The sequence below is a fragment of the Hibiscus syriacus genome, unplaced genomic scaffold (assembly GCF_006381635.1).
Source record: "Hibiscus syriacus cultivar Baekdansim isolate YM2019G1 unplaced genomic scaffold, ASM638163v2 tig00000329_pilon, whole genome shotgun sequence".
NCBI classification, from domain to species: domain Eukaryota; kingdom Viridiplantae; phylum Streptophyta; class Magnoliopsida; order Malvales; family Malvaceae; genus Hibiscus; species Hibiscus syriacus.
In genome coordinates, this window is record NW_024061782.1 from 2,499,158 (window position 1) to 2,509,871 (window position 10,714).

A 10,714-nucleotide genomic window follows, 5' to 3' on the forward strand; every position below is an offset into this window, starting at 1 on the left:
TTTTAAGGTTAGCACACAAGGAAAAGCTTGTTGAGTATTTTAATTATTGCTTTGTTTTTAAAAAAATACATGCAAACTAGAAATCATGTGGTTAGATTTGTTGTTCTAGATGGCATGAAATTAGGGTTTCTTAACTAATTATTCTTGATTAATTTTATGCTTCATTTTCATTATGCATTATGCATTTTCATACCATGGTGTTGGTTCATGACTGATTTCATATAGAAAGTTGGAAATATGGAACAAAGAGTCCAACATGAAGTAGAAGACAATGTAGTTGTTTTAAGATAATCTGAGCAATATCAACTTATCAAGGGAAATAGCCTATCACCGGGATACGTATCAGACTTGGTCAAATATACACATATCAATGTTCACCAAAACAACCTGAGTGAGTTGAAAGAAATCTGGGGAAAATGGGAAGCAGCTGACAAGCAACTATTTTATCAGCTATATGGTGACATTGCTTATCTTTTGGGCATTCTTATTGACCGAAATCTATTTAGAGCTCTATCACAATTTTGGAACCCTACCTACAGTTTCTTCACTTTTGGCAAAATAGATTTGACACCTATTGTGGAGGAATATTGAGCTCTTATTCGCTGTCTGAGATTCTACGAAGACATGGTCTATATCAAGCCACCTAATATTGTTCATTTTAAGAAGAAAGTGCTTCTACTAACTGGAATGAGTGAAGAATGGGCTACAAGAAACATAAAAAAGAAAGGTGATAGTGAATGTATCACTTGGACTACCTTGAGAGAAGTGATCTACCGCCATCCAGACAAAAGAAAAAAAATTAATATGTTAGCTTTAGGTATTTATGAATTAGTCATTTTTCCAAAAATCCTAGGGCATGTAGATATATTAACTGTAGACCTATTTGAAAGGTTGAACAAGAATGCAGATTCGGTTCCTGCTATGTTAGCTGAAACATTTCATTCCTTAAATTCCTACATACGCGAAGGAGAGGAACATTTTATATGATGTGCACCCTTATTATTGGTATGGGTTCTGAATTATCTTAAGCATGAGGAAAGAGTTCCTGGACAAGTATTTCTGGAATATTTTTCACATTTGCAAGATTTCCTTTCTCATAACTGGCCTGGAGGTTACGATGAAGAAAAATGGATGATAATCTTTCGAAATCTTGAAGACAATGACGTATTATGGCGAGCCTCATGGAATACTTCTTCAAATATACTATATAAGTATGGAGAGCATGATTGGGTCCCTTTTCCTACCATTTTGGGTTCTGTAGGATATGCACATTTGATGGTTTCCAGACAATATGGATCAAGACAGTTTATTCCTACAACATCGGGTCTATCGGAATCAGAATTTGCATTTAGAAGTGATCAGTACAAGGATAAAGTCAGAAAGGTTGCTAAGGATTGGAAATGGATTCATCGAGTAAATTTATTCACTTTCAGTCAAAATCTTTCACCCGAATACGAGCAATGGAGAATCATCTGAGTCAATGAAAATATTCCAGTGGTTAATTTCGAGAATGTTCAACCTATCAAAGAATAATCAAAGAGCATTTGATAATTATACCATCTCTATTAGAACTGGCAAAGCAAGACTTTGAGAGTAAAAGGAAGAAATGGAGAAAAACTCTGCAAAAGCTGGAAGAAGAATAATTCTATAAGGGAAATGAGATAGACATCCATAAAGGACGAGTAGATCAAGTTAGTAAAGTTGAAAAACATCTCAGGTTAGATTTCAATGATCTCCAGTCATCCTATCAGCGGGTGGTAAAAACTCAGATTGTGGAATGATCAAACAAACAAGAGTCAACAGGTTTCAAAAGAAAAGCTGAAGAAGGTAAAGAGGAGCTCAAACAAAGGAAACACCATGCCAATATACTTTCCAAATAAAATGAGGCATTAGAGCAAAGACTGTTGGAAAATCAAGCCCAAAACCAGAAACTAAAAAGCAAGATTGTAAGGTTGGAAACTGCATTGCAAAGTAACTCAGAAGTTAAAAGCTTAAGAAAGCAAGTAAATGAACTGGAGGCTAAGTTTCAGGATCTTCAGAGAAAGGTGAATCAACCCCCTATTGTCCCTTACGAAGGAATTTTACAATGGCGCTATCGTTGGGAATGTGCCCAATGGAAAGTCAAGCAAATAGATGATCTTATTAAAAAGTATTCGAAGCAAGCTCAGGGAGTGGCACAATATCTGGTGGACTTGGCATACGAAGCTGCCACTTTGAGTGAAGAATTAGAGCCAGAAACCGAAGAAGCTCATAAGGTCTTTGAGTTACTTATGCATATACAGTAGTTAGGAGACAGATGTATCTGTGATGTTGTATTTGTACTATGTTTTAAAGCTTTATAATAAAACTTTGTTTTAGTATAAAAGTTGTTCTAAAGGAATCGTCTCAATATCAACACCTTGCATCTTGCATTAGCATTTTTTTAGCATTTGACATTATATGTTGATTATTTTTTTCTTTTCTCATACATCTATATTCATTAAAAAGGGTTTTTCTTCTTTTTCGAAGAATACTAGACACCCCTAAGGATCCATACAATACTAGAAAAAGGGAAATGGATGATAAGATCACTCAAATTGAAAGGAATTAGCTTGAGATGCAAGAGAATTTTAAGAAAGCTCGGGAAGAAATGCATGAACAATTGATAAAATCCCAAAATGAGATGATGGAAAAATTTGTAAGTATGTTACAAAGAAAAAGTGTGGACCAAATAAGTACCCCACCTGTTGGTATTTTCACTGAAGAGCCTTTATATCCTCCAAGTTTTACACCAAGAGCAGATCGTCAAAAGGCTAAAGTAACTGAAGAACCTTTATACCCTCCAAATCTTGCAACATCTCATACTCGGTCATGAAGGGTGAACATAAATTTACCTAATGCTTCTATAAACCAATAATAAGTTGAGAATGTTCCAGATTTTGATCAAGAAGAAAAGAAAGAATCAAATAAACAATTGGAACAACTAACGGAAGAAGTTATAGTCATAAAAGAGGGCTCAGTGTATATGGAATTGAATTTAAGGATTTGAGTTTAGTACTTTATTTGGTATTACCACCCAAGTTCAAAATCCCAGATTTTGAAAAATTTGATGGTATAAAATGTCCTTGTGCCCATATCATGATGTTTTGTAGGAAAATGACAGGTTATATAGGGAATGATCAATTACTGATCCATTGTTTTCAAGAAAGTTTGATAGGTTTGGTCATCCGATGGTACAACCAATTAAGTAGAGCTCATATTAAATCTTGGAAAGATTTGGCTAAATATTTTTTGGAACAATATAAGAGTGTGAATGATATAAGACCTACTCGAATGGTACTGTAGAACATGGAAAAGAAATTCAATGAAAGTTTCAGGCAATATGCCCAGAGATGGAGGGACATAGTTGTACATGTACATCCACCCATAGAAGAAGATGAAACAAATGTGCTCTTTGTGAACACTTTGAAAGCTCCTTTCTTTACTCACCTCATAGGGAATTCTTTTACAAGCTTTACTGACATAGTCACAGCATATGAGATGATTGAAATGACAATTAAGAGTGGGAAACTTGAAAATGGTGAATCTAGCAAGAAGCCATTTATGAAAAAAGAAAGAAAGTGAGGTAAATTATGCAAGGAAATATGAGTCCAATAATATTATAGTGTCTCGACCCCAAGACATTGGATCCTCTACACAAAACTTTTCTAAACAAGGGACAAGGGAACCAAGGGTGGAAAGAGAGAAACCTCAGTTTGACCCAATTCATATGACATACAAAGAGTTATACCATATATTATATGTCAAGCATATAATATCACCCTATCATGTATCACCCATACAACCTCCATATCCTAAGTGGTATAATGATAACTTGTAATACGAATATCATGCAGGAGCTCGCGGACATTCTATCGAAAACTGCATCACATTCAAAAGAATTGTTCAAAGCCTGAGAACAAAGAATATCATAAATTTTGGTGATAAAGAGAAACCAAATGTGGCTCAAAATCCGTTGCCAAACCACACAAGAGCATGAATCAATGCAGTTATAGAGGAAAAAGGAAAGCAAGTGATAAGGCAAGTTAGTGAAGTAAAATCACCTATGTTATGGGTATGGACTCAAATGATCAAAGTTGGTTTGCTAAAATATGATATGCTAGCAGAACAAATAAATTGTGGGAATATATGCCATTATCATTGTTGTGAAGGGCATGTTATACAACAATGCCCAAAATTTTGGACTTTGGTACATAAAATGATGGATGAAAATGAGATGGAATTTTTCAAGGAAATATCAGAAGAAGAAATGGATATTTGGGCCTCTGAAGGATTATCTAGAGAGGTTTACAACTCTAATCATCCTCTAATTATCACACCAATGACTCAGGTGCCAGATAAGAAAGCTTCAAATGTGGTCATCACTTCACCATCTTCGTTTCCTTATAAAAATGACAAGCAAATTCCATGGAATTATGAATGCCAACTGAAGGAAACAATGGGAGAAAATGAAGAGGTAGATGAAGTTAGACATTTCACTAGAAGTGGGAGATGTTATTCTAAGGAATTTGAAAAGCAGGGTCCAGTTGATAAAGGGAAAAAGGTCGAGTTATAGTTGAAAGAAGATGAAAATGTCATCAATGAACCTGTAACTAAAAATGAAGCTGGAGAATTCTTGAAGTTTCTCAAGCACAGTGAATACAATATTGGTGAACAGTTGCACAAATAGCCAGCTCATATATCGGTCTTAGCACTTTTATTAAGCTCCAAAGCACATCGTAATACTTTACTAAAAGTGTTAAATCAAACTTTTGTGCCAAAAGAATTGTCTGTTAACAAATTGGATAGGCTGATTGCAAACATACAGGCTGACAATTTCCTCTTTTTTTCTGAAGATGAAATTCCTTCTGAGATGAGCGGTAGCCCTAAAGCTCTGCACATCACAGTTAAGTGCAAAAGACATATTCTATCTTAAGTGTTAGTAAATAATTGCTCAGCTTTTAACGTAATGCCATTAGTAACTTTGAAGAAATTACCAGTTAACAACATGCTCATGAGAAATTGTCAGAGTATTTTCCGAGCTTTTGATGGAAACAAGAAAGAAGTATTGGGAAAAATCGACATTCCTTTAACTATTAGTCCAGATACATATGAGGTAGAATTCCTTTTAATGGATATTATACCCACCTATAATTGTTTACTGGGAAGACCCTGGATTCATCAAGCAGGGGCAGTTCCATCCACGTTACACCAAAAAGTAAAATTTGTAATAGATGACAGACTGATATGTCTTAATGCTGAAGAAGACATTATTGCTTCAGTCTCTACCATTGTTTCATATGTTAAGTTGGATGAAAAACCTATTGAGTGCTTGTTCAGATCATTGGAATATATCAACGCTACATTTATAGTCGAGGCAAAAAGGATGCATAAACCCAAAATTTCAATCTGCACAAAAATGGAATCAGATTGACCTTAGGAAAATGAGAAAAAGTTGGAAAAAGATTAGGAAGTTATTTGCAAGGACTAATCAATCCAGTTTTTCCTATCTCCAAGAAAGATCGTCTGGTTTGAGAAAGACAAAGTTAGATGTAGAAGATCTCACATGGGAACCAATGACCTTTCCACCATTAAATAATACTTTTGTATATGCATGACATGTTTTCTAAGAGAATTAGCAGAACAAAGGGATGATTGTTGAAAATGCTTTAAAAGAAATGAGTATATGTAACACCCCAACCCGTACCCAACCTGGATACAAGTCTGAGATGTCACATTGATATTTTCAAAACCTTTATTCTTGTAAAATAACTGAACATTTGAATTTATATTAAGAAAATATGATCATATATTGTTCAATTGTATTTGGTAAAAAATTTTGAAAATAAAAGCGTATTTATGAACAGTAAAATATGGTATGAACAATACCGTATGAACAATACCAAAATGTTAAAATTTCCAGATTACAAATAGAAAACCAATACCATTTACATATATATATACGTTTCAAAACTTGATCAGAGTGTATCCAATACAAATCCTTTTAATTATTACATGCCAACTAAATACTTTCTAACAAAATACATATAATTCGATCTATATTTCTGATCTGATCTTGGTAAGGAGAAACTGACATGTTTGTTCCTCTTTATTCTCTTTTCGCTTTCATACCTACGTGTGAAACAATCACACGCTAAGTCGATGACTTAGTGAGGCATATAAAACATATAATATAACCATATATCATTTCTTATAAACAAAAGGCATACATCTGCAAATATTATCATTAATCCCTTTCACTTACCATATACTCATCAAGTAATTTCTATAACATATACTCACATGTACATATATCCTTGCAATTTAAATCCTTACATAAATCCGTGATCTATTGCATATAAAAAAATCGCATATACATATCATATTCAGTATACTTATTAAATCTCTTTATTAGCCCATGTACACTGTTGAGAACTTAAGGTATACGAGTACATTGAGGTGGTGAACTATTATGCTGTCACTACAGCTCATATAAATGTCCCGAAGGACCAGTCCATAGATTCCGAAGAACCTAGGTAATCAGTCTATATGTCCCGAAGAACATAGGTAAACAGTCCAAATGTCTCGAAGAACATAGGTAAACAGTCATAGTCCGAAGAACATAAGTAAACAGTCATATGTCCGAAGAAAATAGGTAAACAGTCCATATGTCCGAAGAACATAGGTAAACAGTCCATATGTCCCAAAGACATAGGTAAAAAATCCATATGTCCCGAAGAACATAGGTAAACCTCGAGCCTTGGCATGCCAACTATACCCTAGCTCTCATATCACATAAACATGGGCATTGTAATTTATAACAGTCACTTCACTTATTCATATCATTTCCTTTCTGTCACGTACCACATGTACGTGTAATCATTGATCTTACAATCACATATTTCATATAGTCACTTGGCTTATTTTATTTACATTGGGCATGTCTCATAGCATATCACACATGCATATAATCATGTAACATATATAATAACCTATCCATTTCATGTATCCATGCATATTGAATCATAATCAAAACATTTTAGGAGTCACTTTCTTACCATAATAACTCCAATATGGCTCATCGAAGCCAATGTTCGTTCAATAACATAAGTACAATTAAAATTGCACTCACCTTAGCCTTGCTTTGATTCGATATAATCCTTTGACTATTCTGGAACTTGTTAGGCTCAAATTACATAAAATATCATTCAAAACAATTATCATAAGCCTAAACTTAAACTTGATGTTAATAACTTAAAACGATTTAATGAATCAAATTCCATTTTTTTATTTAAGGGGGAATCGATACCCCCAGGGGGAATCTGTTCCCGGGGAATCGATACCCCCAGGGGGGAATTGTCCCCCTGCACATACTGGAATTTCGTCCAAGAGGGGGAATTGATTCCCTTCATAGGGTATCGGTTCCCTCTACCCAGAAATTGTATTTTAACCCGAAAATCATCAATTCTTCATTAAATTCTTCTATTTTAAACCCCATCATGTCATAAACTCAACTACCATTACTTTAAACCAACTTATATCCTGAAAATCATCTATAACTTCAAATCCTATCATTCATATGTAATTCAAGAATCATACTCAAATTTCAATATGTTCTAAATACAATCTAACATTTTATCTTCTTATTCTCATAGATGACAAAGTCAACATTAAAATTTAAACTTATCAACTCTATTTCATGATTTCATATAACAAATCGTTTTCTTAAATCTCTTATAACTTCTTCATCTTTTGATTTTAAGATAACTTAAGCTTTACTTAAGCTTAGTTATCATCTAAGGATCAAAACCCATGCTTAAAATCAACAAACAATCAAGAAATTAGAGAACTCACCTTTGCTTTGAGTTGTCACGTGGAGAAGAGAAGAAGATGAAGAAGAGAATTGCTTTGAAGCTTATCTCTTCAATCATTCTCCACATGGGTATTATAATACTCATTAATTATTATTTAATTATTTTCCTTGTTCAACTCATTTCCCTTTGACTCCTTTAATATAATAACTTTCAGGAAATATCTCCACATAAATCATTAAACTATTCAAATATCCTACTTCAATCACTAAACTCTGAAGTTTTACAATCCAGTCACTAACCCGTATTTTGGGATGTTACAAATCTCTCCCCCTTAAGAAAATTCATCCTCGAATTTTCATTATACAAATAGATGGGTAATTGTATACTCGTATCTTATTTCTTTCTCTGTTATACTACGGATCTACCTCTAACTTATATCCTTATCATATCTATTTTAATTCATTTATTAATCAAAATATACAACTATATTCAAATCCACTTCATATTCGATTATCATATCCTGAAAATATCTTAAATTTACTAATTCTAATATTTTCATCTCATAATTGTTAGCCAATGCTAACTTTCTCCATCCAGAATGCAAAACTCTTATCATTCAATATCATATCCATATTTTTACTTATACACAATACTATCCTGTTTCCTATGCTTTTTCATTCATTCCATATCATCTATACTTATCATTCTTTATTTCTTTTTAAATTTATATCAATCCTTAATTTTCGTCAAACATTCAAATCCTTTAACTTTAATACACTCACTACAACTACTTATTATCCAACTTATTTCCATCAAAACATAAACCTTATATTATATATTCTTTCAGTCAAAAAAATTCATTAGCTATTCCTTCACTTATCAAACCTTCATTCTCACTCGTCCCTAATACAATTATTTGGTTCGAATTCAACCATTCCATTTACCTTTGTCTTATAAATGATCACTAATATTCATATTCATATTCTTAAAACCTTCCTTGGTCTTTTAATATTCTCCAATTAACATTCATCTCTTTCACTTTATTTTTTCCATATTGTAAAGAAACTATTCTATTTCAGAACGATAAAGTTCCTTTAATACTATAATTTCCAATCCGTCTGACGGATTGGCTCTATTCTCTAGCGGGGGAATACAACTAATTCATATATGGTTTAAAGGTGAAACCAGTATCTCTATCTTTCTTGATGATGCTTAACTTATGAAGCACTAATTTCTAATCATCTGAGATTTTTGGTCTCTAATCCTTCATTCTGAGCTCTTTCTGAGCTTTAACATGATTTACCATTTCTTGAAATAAGAACAAATTTAAAACAGTAACACTATTTTGATTAAGGCGCAAGCCTTAAAAACAACCAACAATATTCTTCTTAATCGAAATCATTTCAGCAATAAATCTACTTAACTTATTAAAACTTATACACATAACATGCATATAATTTCCTTTCTTGAAGCTATATTCGAGCTTCATTTGTCTATGAACTTATTATCGATTTACTATTCTTGAACGGTTTATAAACCATAACCACGTCATTTGATCTTTCAATATTTTTATGGTGACTTTCATTCACCATATTTTATCTTATCCACGTAGTAACAAACTCTCAATTTAATTTCATCTTTGAAGAAAGAACCTTCTAGCATTATCTTCATATCAGTATCCTAAGGTCTGTAACAACAGAACCTTTCTCAAATTCACCCTTGAACTCGGGTGCACTTAACTCTATTTGATACATTCATTATGAGTTAACAAAGTATACAATTTAAAAACATCGAATCATTCAACATCATGAATCATTCTCTAATCTTATACAGGCATTCCCTGAGGTTTTCGCTCTTCTCCCTGCCTGGCCAGGGCAGGTGAATGTTATTACCTTCAGGTTATCGCCTGTGCTTCACTTTGGAAGCTCTATATATTCATGTGCTCATATCATTACTTCTATCACATATCACGTGTGCATCTGATCATCCAATTCATCATATAACATATGTCATTGTATATGTTACATATCTATCTATTATATAAAATATATATATCTCATAACTCATTCGCAGTATTCACTTCTTATATAACATAACAATTTAACTCTATTAACAAGACAACACACTCCTTACCCTATCAGATCAAAAAAAATTTCACTTTGTGTTGGCATGTACACTTTTTAAAACACTTTCGACTTCGTTTTTAGCCTAGAATCGGCTAAACCGTAGCTCTGATACCATTAAATGTAACACCTCAACCCGTACCCAACCTGGATACGAGTCTGAGATGTCACATTGACATTTTCAAAACCTTTATTCTTGTAAAATAACTAAACATTTGAATTTATATTAAGAAAATACGATCATATATTGTTCAATTGTATTTGGTATAAAATTTTGAAAATAAAAGCGTATTTATGAACAATAAAATACGGTATAAACAATACCGTATGAATAGTACCCAAATGTTAAAATTTCCAGATTACAAATAGAAAACCAATACCATTTACATATATATATACCTTTTAGAACTTGATCAGAGTGTATCCAATACAAATCCTTTTAATTATTACATGCCAACTAAATACTTTCTAGCAAAATACATCTAATTTGATCTACATTTCTGATCTGATCTTTGGTAAGGAGAACTGACCTGTCTTGTTCCTCTTTATTTCTCTTTTCGTTTTCCATACCTACGTGTGAAACAATCACACGCTAAGTCGATGACTTATTGAGGCATATAAACATATAATATACCATATATCATTTCTTATAAACAAAAGGCATACATCTGCAAATATTCATTATCCCTTTCACTTACCACATACTCATCATGTAATTTCTATAACATATACTCACATGTACATATATCCTTGCAATTT